Source organism: Scyliorhinus torazame, chromosome 3 (assembly GCF_047496885.1).
Source record: "Scyliorhinus torazame isolate Kashiwa2021f chromosome 3, sScyTor2.1, whole genome shotgun sequence".
NCBI lineage: Eukaryota > Metazoa > Chordata > Chondrichthyes > Carcharhiniformes > Scyliorhinidae > Scyliorhinus > Scyliorhinus torazame.
Window position 1 is genome coordinate 356338022 of NC_092709.1, and position 14859 is coordinate 356352880.

At 67.6% G+C, this 14859-nt stretch overlaps 2 protein-coding genes across 7 annotated transcripts in view; one reads left to right on the forward strand and one right to left on the reverse strand.

The window, feature by feature from the left end:
* Window positions 1-1280, reverse strand: part of wdr54 (WD repeat domain 54) — a 53149-nt gene extending 51869 nt beyond the window's left edge. For all 4 annotated transcript variants that reach the window (XM_072497795.1, XM_072497794.1, XM_072497793.1 and 1 more), the window contains exon 1: window positions 1161-1280. The gene's annotated coding sequence lies outside the window, so the exon portion shown is untranslated. The remainder of the gene's footprint in view (window positions 1-1160) is intronic.
* The window catches only part of LOC140409358 (uncharacterized protein C2orf81 homolog), a 78667-nt gene continuing 64631 nt past the window's right edge, over window positions 824-14859 (forward strand). For 2 of the 3 annotated variants that reach the window (XM_072497788.1, XM_072497790.1), the window contains exon 1: window positions 1383-1435. The gene's annotated coding sequence lies outside the window, so the exon portion shown is untranslated. Of the gene's footprint in view, window positions 970-1382; window positions 1436-14859 lie in introns of those variants that run through there. The other variant, XM_072497789.1, reaches the window with a different exon arrangement.

Sequence of the window (14859 nt, forward strand, 5' to 3'; positions counted from 1 at the left end):
TTTTAAAGCAGACCAAGGCAGACCAACAGCACAGTTCAATTCCTGTACCAGCCTAGCTGAACAGGTACTGAAATGTAGTGACAAGGGGCTTTTCACAGTAACTTCATTTGAAGCCTACTTGTGACAATAAAACAATTTTCATTTTCAGATAGCTTGCTCAATCCTGGACGACAGGCCAAATGGCCCCTTCTGCACACATTCTACGGTGCAACAGGTCTGTCCCGAGCAGCCAGGCATGGATTTTGAGATGATGTCCCAGTGACCAAGCCCAATGTTTTTCAAAGTACGGGCCGCGAGTTGTGGACAGGTGTCGGGACGGTCGCAGAGCAATCAGTCACACCACTCTTGTGGTGGTCCCAATCGTGGGAGACGTTCCCAGCGGCTGTTACTGACTTTAGTCCGAGAATCTCGGCCGCTGCCACCTTTTGAATGAAAAGAAATGAGGCTGCGCGGGGGTCATCCGACCCGGTGTGGAGGCCGTCAGCATTCTGGAATAACATCTCCCAGGAATATCCAGTGCTGAGACAAACACGCATTTTTGCTGCTCTTGCCCTTCACGATGACCTGTGTGTGTGTGTCTCTCTCTCTATCTCTGTGGGTGGGTGGGTGTGTGTGTGTGTGGGGGGGGTCAGTCTCTATTTGTTTGTCTGTCTGTGTCTTGGACTGACTGCCTGACTCTGTCTGTTTGTCTATGTAAATGCTTGGCAGATTTTTTTAAATGCCCAATTCAGCTCAGTTAATTTAGGGGCTGGTTTAGCACACTGGGCTAAACAGCTGGCTTTTAAAGCAGGCCAGCAGCACGGTTCAATTCCCTGAACAGGCGCCGGAATGTGGAGACCTTTCACAGCAACTTCATTTGAAGCCTACTTGTGACAATAAGTGATGTTCATTTCAGTTGTTAGACACTGCAGATAACTTGATGCTTGACTTCAACGCACAGGAAAGGTTTTGAACTGAGTTTTAGGCCAGGTATGGTGAATTTGCTTTTGTGTCTGGGTCTGTGTTGGGCAGAGCTGTTCCCGCAAGTGTAATACAGCCTCTCTGACTGGGGCTTCAGTTCCATGGATAATCCTTTTCATTTGTCTCAAACACGACCTGCTGGGTTTCAATGCAATCAAGTGTTAAGTAAATACACTGCCATCTCCCTGTCTCTCTCTGACCTGTTGTGGTGTTGTCTCTCTCTGCCCCGGGCTGGCTTCTCTCTGAGGCTTCTCGGCGAGTTCTAGGCCGCGGTAACCATGGGGACGCCGCGCAGCCGGTGTGCGGTCACATGGGGCAGGGGCGGGACTGGGGTGGAGGGGGGAGGGGGGGAAGGGAGGGACAGAGGGAGGGGCGGGGCTAAGGGGCGTATGGGGGCGGGGCTAAGGGGCGCATGGGGGCGGGGCCGGTTGCTGGGATACGGTAGACACGCCGGAGGAGAAGACCCGGATCGAGGGTAAACCCGGCGAGCGGGAACAGCAGAGGCAGGGGGAGGGGGAAAGAGGGGGAACAGCAGGGGGAGGGGGAGAGAGGGGGAACAGCAGGGGGAGGGGGAAAGAGGGGGAACAGCAGGGGGAGGGGGAAAGAGGGGGAACAGCAGGGGGAGGGGGAAAGAGGGGGAACAGCAGGGGGAGGGGGAAAGAGGGGGAACAGCAGGGGGAGGGGGAAAGAGGGGGAACAGCAGGGGGAGGGGGAAAGAGGGGGAACAGCAGGGGGAGGGGGAACAGCAGGGGGAGGGGGAAAGAGGGGGAACAGCAGGGGGAGGGGGAAAGAGGGGGAACAGCAGGGGGAGGGGGAAAGAGGGGGAACAGCAGGGGGAGGGGGAACAGCAGGGGGAGGGGGAACAGCAGGGGGAGGGGGAAAGAGGGGGAACAGCAGGGGGAGGGGGAACAGCAGGGGGAGGGGGAAAGAGGGGGAACAGCAGGGGGAGGGGGAACAGCAGGGGGAACAGCAGGGGGAGGGGGAAAGAGGGGGAACAGCAGGGGGAGGGGGAACAGCAGGGGGAGGGGGAGGGGGAACAGCAGGGGGAGGGGGAACAGCAGGGGGAGGGGGAACAGCAGGGGGAGGGGGAACAGCAGGGGGAGGGGGAACAGCAGGGGGAGGGGGAACAGCAGGGGGAGGGGGAAGGAGGGGGAACAGCAGGGGGAGGGGGAAGGAGGGGGAACAGCAGGGGGAGGGGGAAGGAGGGGGAACAGCAGGGGGAGGGGGAAAGAGGGGGAACAGCAGGGGGAGGGGGAAAGAGGGGGAACAGCAGGGGGAGGGGGAAAGAGGGGGAACAGCAGGGGGAGGGGGAAAGAGGGGGAACAGCAGGGGGAGGGGGAAAGAGGGGGAACAGCAGGGGGAGGGGGAAAGAGGGGAAACAGCAGGGGGAGGGGGAAAGAGGGGGAACAGCAGAGGGAGGGGGAAAGAGGGGGAACAGCAGGGGGAGGGGGAACAGCATGGGGAGCGGGAAAGAGGGGTAACAGCAGGGGGAGGGGGAACAGCAGGGGGAGGGGGAAAGAGGGGGAACAGCAGGGGGAGGGGGAAAGAGGGGGAACAGCAGGGGGAGGGGGAAAGAGGGGGAAAGAGGGGGAACAGCAGGGGGAGGGGGAAAGAGGGGGAACAGCAGGGGGAGGGGGAAAGAGGGGGAACAGCAGGGGGAGGGGGAAAGAGGGGGAACAGCAGGGGGAGGGGGAAAGAGGGGGAACAGCAGGGGGAGGGGGAAAGAGGGGGAACAGCAGGGGGAGGGGGAAAGAGGGGGAACAGCAGGGGGAGGGGGAAAGAGGGGGAAAGAGGGGGAACAGCAGGGGGAGGGGGAAAGAGGGGGAACAGCAGGGGGAGGGGGAACAGCAGGGGGAGGGGGAAAGAGGGGGAACAGCAGGGGGAGGGGGAAAGAGGGGAAACAGCAGGGGGAGGGGGAAAGGGGGGAACAGCAGGGGGAGGGGGAAAGAGGGGGAACAGCAGGGGAGGGGAGGGGGAAAGAGGGGGAACAGCAGGGGGAGGGGGAAAGAGGGGGAACAGCAGGGGGAGGGGGAACAGCAGGGGGAGAGGGAAAGAGGGGGAACAGCAGGGGGGAGGGGGAAAGAGGGGGAACAGCAGGGGGGAGGGGGAAAGAGGGGGAACAGCAGGGGGAGGGGGAAAGAGGGGGAACAGCAGGGGGAGGGGGAAAGAGGGGGAACAGCAGGGGAAAGGGGGAACAGCAGGGGAAGGGGGGACAGCAGGGGGGAGGGGGAAAGAGGGGGAACAGCAGGGGGGAGGGGGAAAGAGGGGGAACAGCAGGGGAAAGGGGGAACAGCAGGGGAAGGGGGGACAGCAGGGGAGGGGAAAGAGGGGGAACAGCAGGGGGAGGGGGAAAGAGGGGGAACAGCAGGGGGAGGGGGGAAAGAGGGGGAACAGCAGGGGGAGGGGGAAAGAGGGGGAACAGCAGGGGGAGGGGGAACAGCAGGGGGCGGGGGAAAGAGGGGGAACAGCAGGGGGAGGGGGAACAGCAGGGGCAGGGGGAGGGGGAAAGAGGGGGAACAGCAGGGGGAGGGGGAAAGAGGGGGGAACAGCAGGGGGAGGGGGAAAGAGGGGGAACAGCAGGGGGAGGGGGAAAGAGGGGGAACAGCAGGGGGAGGGGGAAAGAGGGGGAACAGCAGGGGGAGGGGGAAAGAGGGGGAACAGCAGGGGGAGGGGGAAAGAGGGGGAACAGCAGGGGGAGGGGGAAAGAGGGGGAAAGAGGGGGAACAGCAGGGGGAGGGGGAAAGAGGGGGAACAGCAGGGGGAGGGGGAAAGAGGGGGAACAGCAGGGGGAGGGGGAAAGAGGGGGAACAGCAGGGGGAGGGGGAAAGAGGGGGAACAGCAGGGGGAGGGGGAAAGAGGGGGAACAGCAGGGGGAGGGGGAAAGAGGGGGAACAGCAGGGGGAGGGGGAAAGAGGGGGAACAGCAGGGGGAGGGGGAAAGAGGGGGAACAGCAGGGGGAGGGGGAAAGAGGGGGAACAGCAGGGGGAGGGGGAACAGCAGGGGGAGGGGGAAAGAGGGGGAACAGCAGGGGGAGGGGGAAAGAGGGGGAACAGCAGGGGGAGGGGGAAAGAGGGGGAACAGCAGGGGGAGGGGGAAAGAGGGGGAACAGCAGGGGGAGGGGGAAAGAGGGGGAACAGCAGGGGGAGGGGGAAAGAGGGGGAACAGCAGGGGGAGGGGGAAAGAGGGGGAACAGCAGGGGGAGGGGGAAAGAGGGGGAACAGCAGGGGGAGGGGGAAAGAGGGGGAACAGCAGGGGGAGGGGGAAAGAGGGGGAACAGCAGGGGGAGGGGGAAAGAGGGGGAACAGCAGGGGGAGGGGGAAAGAGGGGGAACAGCAGGGGGAGGGGGAAAGAGGGGGAACAGCAGGGGGAGGGGGAAAGAGGGGGAACAGCAGGGGGAGGGGGAAAGAGGGGGAACAGCAGGGGGGAGGGGGAAAGAGGGGGAACAGCAGGGGGAGGGGGAAAGAGGGGGAACAGCAGGGGGAGGGGGAAAGAGGGGGAACAGCAGGGGGAGGGGGAAAGAGGGGGAACAGCAGGGGGAGGGGGAAAGAGGGGGAACAGCAGGGGGAGGGGGAAAGAGGGGGAACAGCAGGGGGAGGGGGAAAGAGGGGGAACAGCAGGGGGAGGGGGAAAGAGGGGGAACAGCAGGGGGAGGGGGAAAGAGGGGGAACAGCAGGGGGAGGGGGAAAGAGGGGGAACAGCAGGGGGAGGGGGAAAGAGGGGGAACAGCAGGGGGAGGGGGGAAAGAGGGGGAACAGCAGGGGGAGGGGGAAAGAGGGGGAACAGCAGGGGGAGGGGGAAAGAGGGGGAACAGCAGGGGGAGGGGGAAAGAGGGGGGAACAGCAGGGGGAGGGGGAAAGAGGGGGAACAGCAGGGGGAGGGGGAAAGAGGGGGAACAGCAGGGGGAGGGGGAAAGAGGGGGAACAGCAGGGGGAGGGGGAAAGAGGGGGAAAGAGGGGGAACAGCAGGGGGAGGGGGAAAGAGGGGGAACAGCAGGGGGAGGGGGAAAGAGGGGGAACAGCAGGGGGAGGGGGAAAGAGGGGGAACAGCAGGGGGAGGGGGAAAGAGGGGGAACAGCAGGGGGAGGGGGAAAGAGGGGGAACAGCAGGGGGAGGGGGAAAGAGGGGGAACAGCAGGGGGAGGGGGAAAGAGGGGGAACAGCAGGGGGAGGGGGAAAGAGGGGGAACAGCAGGGGGAGGGGGAAAGAGGGGGAACAGCAGGGGGAGGGGGAAAGAGGGGGAACAGCAGGGGGAGGGGGAAAGAGGGGGAACAGCAGGGGGAGGGGGAAAGAGGGGGAACAGCAGGGGGAGGGGGAAAGAGGGGGAACAGCAGGGGGAGGGGGAAAGAGGGGGAACAGCAGGGGGAGGGGGAAAGAGGGGGAACAGCAGGGGGAGGGGGAAAGAGGGGGAACAGCAGGGGGAGGGGGAAAGAGGGGGAACAGCAGGGGGAGGGGGAAAGAGGGGGAACAGCAGGGGGAGGGGGGAAAGAGGGGGAACAGCAGGGGGAGGGGGAAAGAGGGGGAACAGCAGGGGGAGGGGGAAAGAGGGGGAACAGCAGGGGGAGGGGGAAAGAGGGGGAACAGCAGGGGGAGGGAGAAAGAGGGGGAACAGCAGGGGGGGAGGGGGAACAGCAGGGGGGGGAGGGGGAACAGCAGGGGGGGAGGGGGAACTGCAGGGGGGGGAGGGGAACAGCAGGGGGGGAGGGGGAACTGCAGGGGGGGAGGGGAACAGCAGGGGGGGGTGGGGGAACAGCAGGGGGGGAGGGGGAACAGCAGGGGGGGAGGGGGAACAGCAGGGGGAGGGGGAACAGCAGGGGGAGGGGGAACAGCAGGGGGAGGGAGAGGGAGGGGGAGGGGGAACAGCAGGGGGAGGGAGGGGGAACAGCAGGGGGAGGGGGGGAGGGGGAACAGCAGGGGGAGGGGGGGAGGGGGAACAGGAGGGGGGAGGGGGAACAGCAGGGGGAGGGGGGGAGGGGGAACAGGAGGGGGGAGGGGGAACAGCAGGGGGAGGGAGGGGGAACAGCAGGGGGAGGGAGGGGAGGGGGAACAGCAGGGGGAGGGGGAAACAGCAGGGGGAGGGGGGAACAGCAGGGGGAGGGGGAAGGAGGGGGAACAGCAGGGGGAGGGGGAACAGCAGGGGGAGGGGGAAGGAGGGGGAACAGCAGGGGGGAGGGGGAAGGAGGGGGAACAGCAGGGGGAGGGGGAACAGCAGGGGGAGGGGGAAGGAGGGGGAACAGCAGGGGGAGGGGGAAGGAGGGGGAACAGCAGGGGGAGGGGGAAGGAGGGGGAACAGCAGGGGGAGGGGGAAGGAGGGGGAACAGCAGGGGGAGGGGGAAGGAGGGGGAACAGCAGGGGGAGGGGGAAGGAGGGGGAACAGCAGGGGGAGGGGGAAGGAGGGGGAACAGCAGGGGGAGGGGGAAGGAGGGGGAACAGCAGGGGGAGGGGGAAGGAGGGGGAACAGCAGGGGGAGGGGGAAGGAGGGGGAACAGCAGGGGGAGGGGGAAGGAGGGGGAACAGCAGGGGGAGGGGGAACAGCAGGGGGAGGGGGAAGGAGGGGGAACAGCAGGGGGAGGGGGAACAGCAGGGGGAGGGGGAAGGAGGGGGAACAGCAGGGGGAGGGGGAAGGAGGGGGAACAGCAGGGGGAGGGGGAACAGCAGGGGGAGGGGGAAGGAGGGGGAACAGCAGGGGGAGGGGGAACAGCAGGGGGAGGGGGAAGGAGGGGGAACAGCAGGGGGAGGGGGAAGGAGGGGGAACAGCAGGGGGAGGGGGAAGGAGGGGGAACAGCAGGGGGAGGGGGAAGGAGGGGGAACAGCAGGGGGAGGGAGGGGAGGGGGAACAGCAGGGGGAGGGAGGGGAGGGGGAACAGCAGGGGGAGGGGGAACAGCAGGGGGAGGGGGAAACAGCAGGGGGAGGGGGAACAGCAGGGGGAGGGGGAAGGAGGGGGAACAGCAGGGGGAGGGGGGAGGAGGGGGGAACAGCAGGGGGAGGGGGAAGGAGGGGGAACAGCAGGGGGAGGGGGAAGGAGGGGGAACAGCAGGGGGAGGGGGAAGGAGGGGGAACAGCAGGGGGAGGGGGAAGGAGGGGGAACAGCAGGGGAGGGGGAAGGAGGGGGAACAGCAGGGGGAGGGGGAAGGAGGGGGAACAGCAGGGGGAGGGGGAAGGAGGGGGAACAGCAGGGGGAGGGGGAAGGAGGGGGAACAGCAGGGGGAGGGGGAAGGAGGGGGAACAGCAGGGGGAGGGGGAAGGAGGGGGAACAGCAGGGGGAGGGGGAACAGCAGGGGGAGGGGGAAGGAGGGGGAACAGCAGGGGGAGGGGGAAGGAGGGGGAACAGCAGGGGGAGGGGGAAGGAGGGGGAACAGCAGGGGGAGGGGGAAGGAGGGGGAACAGCAGGGGGAGGGGGAAGGAGGGGGAACAGCAGGGGGAGGGGGAAGGAGGGGGAACAGCAGGGGGAGGGGGAAGGAGGGGGAACAGCAGGGGGAGGGGGAAGGAGGGGGAACAGCAGGGGGAGGGGGAAGGAGGGGGAACAGCAGGGGGAGGGGGAAGGAGGGGGAACAGCAGGGGGAGGGGGAAGGAGGGGGAACAGCAGGGGGAGGGGGAAGGAGGGGGAACAGCAGGGGGAGGGGGAAGGAGGGGGAACAGCAGGGGGAGGGGGAAGGAGGGGGAACAGCAGGGGGAGGGGGAAGGAGGGGGAAGAGCAGGGGGAGGGGGAAGGAGGGGGAAGAGCAGGGGGAGGGGGAAGGAGGGGGAAGAGCAGGGGGAGGGGGAAGAGCAGGGGGAGGGGGAAGAGCAGGGGGAGGGGGAAGGAGGGGGAAGAGCAGGGGGAGGGGGAAGGAGGGGGAACAGCAGGGGGAGGGGGAAGGAGGGGGAAGAGCAGGGGGAGGGGGAAGGAGGGGGAACAGCAGGGGGAGGGGGAAGGAGGGGGAACAGCAGGGGGAGGGGGAAGGAGGGGGAACAGCAGGGGGAGGGGGAAAGAGGGGGAACAGCAGGGGAGGGGGAACAGCAGGGGAGGGGGGAAAGAGGGGGAACAGCAGGGGGAGGGGGAAAGAGGGGGAACAGCAGGGGAGGGGGAAAGAGGGGGAACAGCAGGGGGAGGGGGAAAGAGGGGGAACAGCAGGGGGAGGGGGAAAGAGGGGGAACAGCAGGGGGAGGGGGAAAGAGGGGGAACAGCAGGGGGAGGGGGAAAGAGGGGGAACAGCAGGGGGAGGGGGAAAGAGGGGGAACAGCAGGGGGAGGGGGAAAGAGGGGGGAACAGCAGGGGGAGGGGGAAAGAGGGGGAACAGCAGGGGAGGGGGAAGGAGGGGGAAAGAGGGGGAACAGCAGGGGGAGGGGGAAAGAGGGGAAGAGCAGGGGGAGGGGGAAGATAAGGGGGAGGGGGAAAGAGAGGGAAGAGCAGGGGGAGGGGGAAACAGGGGGAAGAACAGGGGGAGGGGGAAGAGCAGGGGGAGGGGGAAAGAGGGGGAAGAGCATTGGGAGGGGGAAAGAGGGGGAACAGCAGGGGAGGGGGAAGAGCAGGGGAGGGGGGGGAGGGGGAAGAGCAGGGGAGGGGGAAAGAGGGGGAAGAGCAGGGGGAGGGGGAAAGAGGGGGAAGAGCAGGGGGAGGGGGAAGAGCAGGGGGAGGGGGAAAGAGGGGGAAGAGCAGGGGGAGGGGGAAAGAGGGGGAAGAGCAGGGGGAGGGGGAAAGAGGGGGGAAGAGCAGGGGGAGGGGGAAAGAGGGGGAAGAGCAGGGGGAGGGGGAAAGAGGGGGAAGAGCAGGGGGAGGGGGAAAGAGGGGGAAGAGCAGGGGGAGGGGGAAAGAGGGGGAAGAGCAGGGGGAGGGGGAAAGAGGGGGAAGAGCAGGGGGAGGGGGAAAGAGGGGGAAGAGCAGGGGGAGGGGGAAAGAGGGGGAAGAGCAGGGGGAGGGGGAAAGAGAGGGAAGAGCAGGGGGAGGGGGAAAGAGGGGGAAGAGCAGGGGGAGGGGGAAAGAGGGGGAAGAGCACGGGGAGGGGGAAAGAGGGGGAAGAGCAGGGGGAGGGGGAAAGAGGGGGAAGAGCAGGGGGAGGGGGAAAGAGGGGGAAGAGCAGGGGGAGGGGGAAAGAGGGGGAAGAGCAGGGGGAGGGGGAAAGAGGGGGAAGAGCAGGGGGAGGGGGAAGAGCAGGGGGAGGGGGAAAGAGGGGGAAGAGCAGGGGGAGGGGGAAAGAGGGGGAAGAGCAGGGGGAGGGGGAATGAGGGGGAAGAGCAGGGGGAGGGGGAAAGAGGGGGAAGAGCAGGGGGAGGGGGAAAGAGGGGGAAGAGCAGGGGGAGGGGGGAAAGGGGGAACAGAAGGGGGAGGGGGGAAAGAGGGGGAACAGCAGGGGGAGGGGGAAAGAGGGGGAACAGCAGGGGAGGGGGAAAGAGGGGGAAAGAGGGGGAACAGCAGGGGGAGGGGGAAAGAGGGGGAAAGAGGGGGAACAGCAGGGGGAGCGGGAAAGAGGGGGAACAGCAGGGGGAGGGGGAAAGAGGGGGAACAGCAGGGGGAGGGGGAAAGAGGGGGAACAGCAGGGGGAGGGGGAACAGCAGGGGGAGGGGGAACAGCAGGGGGAGGGGGAAAGAGGGGGAACAGCAGGGGGAGGGGGAACAGCAGGGGGAGGGGGAAAGAGGGGGAACAGCAGGGGGAGGGGGAAAGAGGGGGAACAGCAGGGGGAGGGGGAACAGCAGGGGGAGGGGGAAAGAGGGGGAACAGGAGGGGGGAAGAGGGGGAACAGCAGGGGGAGGGGGAAGAGCAGGGGGAGGGGGAAAGAGGGGGAACAGCAGGGGGAGGGGGAAGAGCAGGGGGAGGGGGAAAGAGGGGGAACAGGAGGGGGAGGGGGAAGAGCAGGGGGAGGGGGAAAGAGGGGGAACAGCAGGGGGAGGGGGAAGAGCAGGGGGAGGGGGAGGGGGAAAGAGGGGGAACAGCAGGGGGAGGGGGAAGAGCAGGGGGAGGGGGAAAGAGGGGGAACAGCAGGGGGAGGGGGAAGAGCAGGGGGAGGGGGAAAGAGGGGGAACAGCAGGGGGAGGGGGAAGAGCAGGGGGAGGGGGAAAGAGGGGGAACAGCAGGGGGAGGGGGGAAGAGCAGGGGGAGGGGGAAAGAGGGGGAACAGCAGGGGGAGGGGGAAGAGCAGGGGGAGGGGGAAAGAGGGGGAACAGCAGGGGGAGGGGGGAAGAGCAGGGGGAGGGGGAAAGAGGGGGAACAGCAGGGGGAGGGGGAAGAGCAGGGGGAGGGGGAAAGAGGGGGAACAGCAGGGGGAGGGGGGAAGAGCAGGGGGAGGGGGGAAGAGCAGGGGAGGGGGAAGAGCAGGGGAGGGGGAAAGAGGGGGAACAGCAGGGGGAGGGGGAAAGAGGGGGAACAGCAGGGGGAGGGGGGAAGAGCAGGGGGAGGGGGGAAGAGCAGGGGGAGGGGGAAAGAGGGGGAACAGCAGGGGGAGGGGGGAAGAGCAGGGGGAGGGGGGAAGAGCAGGGGGAGGGGGGAAGAGCAGGGGGAGGGGGAAGAGCAGGGGGAGGGGGAAAGAGGGGGAACAGCAGGGGGAGGGGGAACAGCAGGGGGAGGGGGAACAGCAGGGGGAGGGGGAAGAGCAGGGGGAGGGGGAACAGCAGGGGGAGGGGGAAGAGCAGGGGGAGGGGGAAAGAGGGGGAACAGCAGGGGGAGGGGGAAAGAGGGGGAACAGCAGGGGGAGGGGGAAAGAGGGGGAACAGCAGGGGGAGGGGGAAAGAGGGGGAACAGCAGGGGGAGGGGGAAAGAGGGGGAACAGCAGGGGGAGGGGCAAAGAGGGGGAACAGCAGGGGGAGGGGCAAAGAGGGGGAACAGCAGGGGGAGGGGGAAAGAGGGGGAACAGCAGGGAGAGGGGGAACAGCAGGGGGAGGGGCAAAGAGGGGGAACAGCAGGGGGAGGGGCAAAGAGGGGGAACAGCAGGGGGAGGGGGGAAAGAGGGGGAACAGCAGGGGGAGGGGGAAAGAGGGGGAACAGCAGGGGGAGGGGGAACAGCAGGGGGAGGGGGAAAGAGGGGGAAGAGCAGGGGGAGGGGGAAAGAGGGGGAAGAGCAGGGGGAGGGGGAAAGAGGGGGAAGAGCAGGGGGAGGGGGAAAGAGGGGGAAGAGCAGGGGGAGGGGGGAAGAGGGGGAAGAGCAGGGGGAGGGGGAAAGAGGGGGAAGAGCAGGGGGAGGGGGAAAGAGGGGGAAGAGCAGGGGGAGGGGGAAAGAGGGGGAAGAGCAGGGGGAGGGGGAAAGAGGGGGAAGAGCAGGGGGAGGGGGAAAGAGGGGGAAGAGCAGGGGGAGGGGGAAAGAGGGGGAAGAGCAGGGGGAGGGGGAAAGAGGGGGAAGAGCAGGGGGAGGGGGAAAGAGGGGGAACAGCAGGGGGAGGGGGGAAGAGGGGGAACAGCAGGGGGAGGGGGGAAGAGCAGGGGGAGGGGGAAAGAGGGGGAACAGCAGGGGGAGGGGGAAAGAGGGGGAATAGCAGGGGGAGGGGGAAGAGCAGGGGGAGGGGGAAGAGCAGGGGGAGGGGGAAAGAGGGGGAACAGCAGGGGGAGGGGGAAAGAGGGGGAAGAGCAGGGGGAGGGGGAACAGCAGGGGAGGGGGAAAAGAGGGGGAACAGCAGGGGGAGGGGGAAAGAGGGGGAACAGCAGGGGGAGGGGGAAAGAGGGGGAACAGCAGGGGGAGGGGGAACAGCAGGGGGAGGGGGAACAGCAGGGGGAAAGAGGGGGAAGAGCAGGGGGAGGGGGAAGAGCAGGGGGAGGGGGAAGAGCAGGGGGAGGGGGAAAGAGGGGGAACAGCAGGGGGAGGGGGGAAGAGCAGGGGGAGGGGGAAGAGCAGGGGGAGGGGGAAAGAGGGGGAACAGCAGGGGGAGGGGGGAAAGAGGGGGAACAGCAGGGGGAGGGGGAAAGAGGGGGAACAGCAGGGGGAGGGGGAAGAGCAGGGGGAGGGGGAAAGAGGGGGAAAGAGGGGGAACAGCTGGGGGAGGGGGAAAGAGGGGGAAGAGCAGGGGGAGGGGGGAAAGAGGGGGAAGAGCAGGGGGAGGGGGAAAGAGGGGGAAGAGCAGGGGGAGGGGGAAAGAGGGGGAAGAGCAGGGGGAGGGGGGAAGAGGGGGAAGAGCAGGGGGAGGGGGAACAGCAGGGGAGGGGGAAAGAGGGGGAACAGCAGGGGGAGGGGGAACAGCAGGGGGAGGGGGAACAGCAGGGGGAGGGGGAAAGAGGGGGAACAGCAGGGGAGGGGGAACAGCAGGGGGAGGGGGAAAGAGGGGGAACAGCAGGGGAGGGGGAACAGCAGGGGGAGGGGGAACAGCAGGGGGAGGGGGAACAGCAGGGGGAGGGGGAAAGAGGGGGAACAGCAGGGGGAGGGGGAACAGCAGGGGGAGGGGGAACAGCAGGGGGAGGGGGAACAGCAGGGGGAGGGGGAAAGAGGGGGAACAGCAGGGGGAGGGGGAACAGCAGGGGGAGGGGGAACAGCAGGGGGAGGGGGAACAGCAGGGGGAGGGGGAACAGCAGGGGAGGGGGAACAGCAGGGGGAGGGGGAACAGCAGGGGGAGGGGGAAAGGGGGAACAGCAGGGGGAGGGGGAAAGGGGGAACAGCAGGGGGAGGGGGAAAGGGGGAACAGCAGGGGGAGGGGGAAAGAGGGGGAAGAGCAGGGGGAGGGGGAAGAGCAGGGGGAGGGGGAAAGAGGGGGAACAGCAGGGGGAGGGGGAAAGAGGGAGGACAGCAGGCGGAGGGGGAAAGGGGGAACAGAAGGGGGGAGGGGGGAAAGAGGGGGAACAGCAGGGGGAGGGGGAAAGAGGGGGGAACAGCAGGGGAGGGGGAAAGAGGGGGAACAGCAGGGGGAGGGGGAAAGAGGGGGAACAGCAGAGGGAGGGGGAAAGAGGGGGAACAGCAGGGAGAGGGGGAACAGCAGGGGGAGGGGGAAAGAGGGGAACAGCAGGGGGAGGGGGAACAGCAGGGGGAACAGCAGGGGGAACAGCAGGGGGAGGGGGAACAGCAGGGGGAGGGGGAACAGCAGGGGGAGGGGGAAAGGGGGAACAGCAGGGGGAGGGGGAAAGAGGGGGGAACAGCAGGGGGAGGGGGAAGAGCAGGGGGAGGGGGAAAGAGGGGGAAGAGCAGGGGGAGGGGGAAGAGCAGGGGGAGGGGGAAAGAGGGGGAACAGCAGGGGGAGGGGGAAGAGGGCAGGGGAGGGGGAGGGGGAAGAGCAGGGGGAGGGGGAAGAGCAGGGGGAGGGGGAAAGAGGGGGAACAGCAGGGGGAGAGGGAACAGCAGGGGGAGGGGGAAAGAGGGGGAACAGCAGGGGGAGGGGGGAAAGAGGGGGAACAGCAGGGGGAGGGGGAAAGAGGGGGAACAGCAGGGGGGAGGGGGAACAGCAGGGGGAGGGGGAAAGAGGGGGAACAGCAGGGGGAGGGGGAAAGAGGGGGAACAGCAGGGGGAGGGGGAAAGAGGGGGAACAGCAGGGGGAGGGGGAACAGCAGGGGAGGGGAAAGAGGGGAGACAGCAGGGGAGGGGGAACAGCAGGGGAGGGGGAACAGCAGGGGGAGGGGGAACAGCAGGGGGAGGGGGAACAGCAGGGGGAGGGGGAAAGGGGGAACAGCAGGGGGAGGGGGAAAGGGGGAAGAGCAGGGGAGGGGGAAAGAGGGGGAACAGCAGGGGGAGGGGGGAAAGAGGGGGGACAGCAGGGGGAGGGGGGAAAGAGGGGGGACAGCAGGGGGAGGGGGAAAGGGGGAACAGAAGGGGGAGGGGGAAAGAGGGGGAACAGCAGGGGGAGGGGGAACAGCAGGGAGAGGGGAAAGAGGGGGAACAGCAGGGGGAGGGGGAAAGAGGGGGAACAGCAGGGGGAGGGGGAAAGAGGGGGAACAGCAGGGGAGGGGGAAAGAGGGGGAACAGCAGGGGGAGGGGGAAGAGCAGGGGGAGGGGGAAAGAGGGGGAACAGCAGGGGGAGGGGAAGAGCAGGGGGAGGGGGAAAGAGGGGGAACAGCAGGGGGAGGGGGAACAGCAGGGGGAGGGGGAAAGAGGGGGGAACAGCAGGGGGAGGGGGGAAAAGCAGGGGGAGGGGGAACAGCAGGGGGGAGGCGGAACAGCAGGGGGAGGGGGAAAGAGGGGAACAGCAGGGGAGGGGGAACAGCAGGGGGAGGGGGAACAGCAGGGGGAGGGGGAAAGGGGGAACAGCAGGGGGAGGGGGAAAGAGGGGGAACAGCAGGGGGAGGGGGAACAGCAGGGGGAGGGGGAACAGCAGGGGGAACAGCAGGGGGAGGGGGAAGAGCAGGGGGAGGGGGAAAGAGGGGGAAGAGCAGGGGGAGGGGGAAGAGCAGGGGGAGGGGGAAGAGCAGGGGGAGGGGGAAAGAGGGGGAAGAGCAGGGGGAGGGGGAAGAGCAGGGGGAGGGGGAAGAGCAGGGGGAGGGGGAAAGAGGGGAAAGAGCAGGGGAGGGGGAAGAGCAGGGGGAGGGGGGAAAGAGGGGGAACAGCAGTGGGAGGGGGAAAGAGGGGGAACAGGAGGGGGAAAGGGGGGAACAGCAGGGGGAGGGGGGAAAGAGGGGGAACAGCAGGGGGAGGGGGAACAGCAGGGGGAGGGGGAAAGAGGGGGAACAGCAGGGGGAGGGGGAAGAGGGGGGAACAGCAGGGGAGGGGGGAACAGCAGGGGAGGGGGAACAGCAGGGGGAGGGGGAACAGCAGGGGAGGGGGAACAGCATGGGGAGGGGGAACAGCATGGGGAGGGGGAACAGCATGGGGAGGGGGAACAGCATGGGGAGGGGGAACAGCATGGGGAGGGGGAACAGCAGGGGAGGGGGAACAGCAGGGGAGGGGGAAAGAGGGGGAACAAGAGGGGAACAGCAGGGGACAGGGAAAGAGGGGGAACAGCAGGGGGAGGGGGAACAAGAGGGGGAACAGCAGGGGAGGGGGAACAGCAGGGGAGGGGGAACAGCATGGGGAGGGGGAACAGC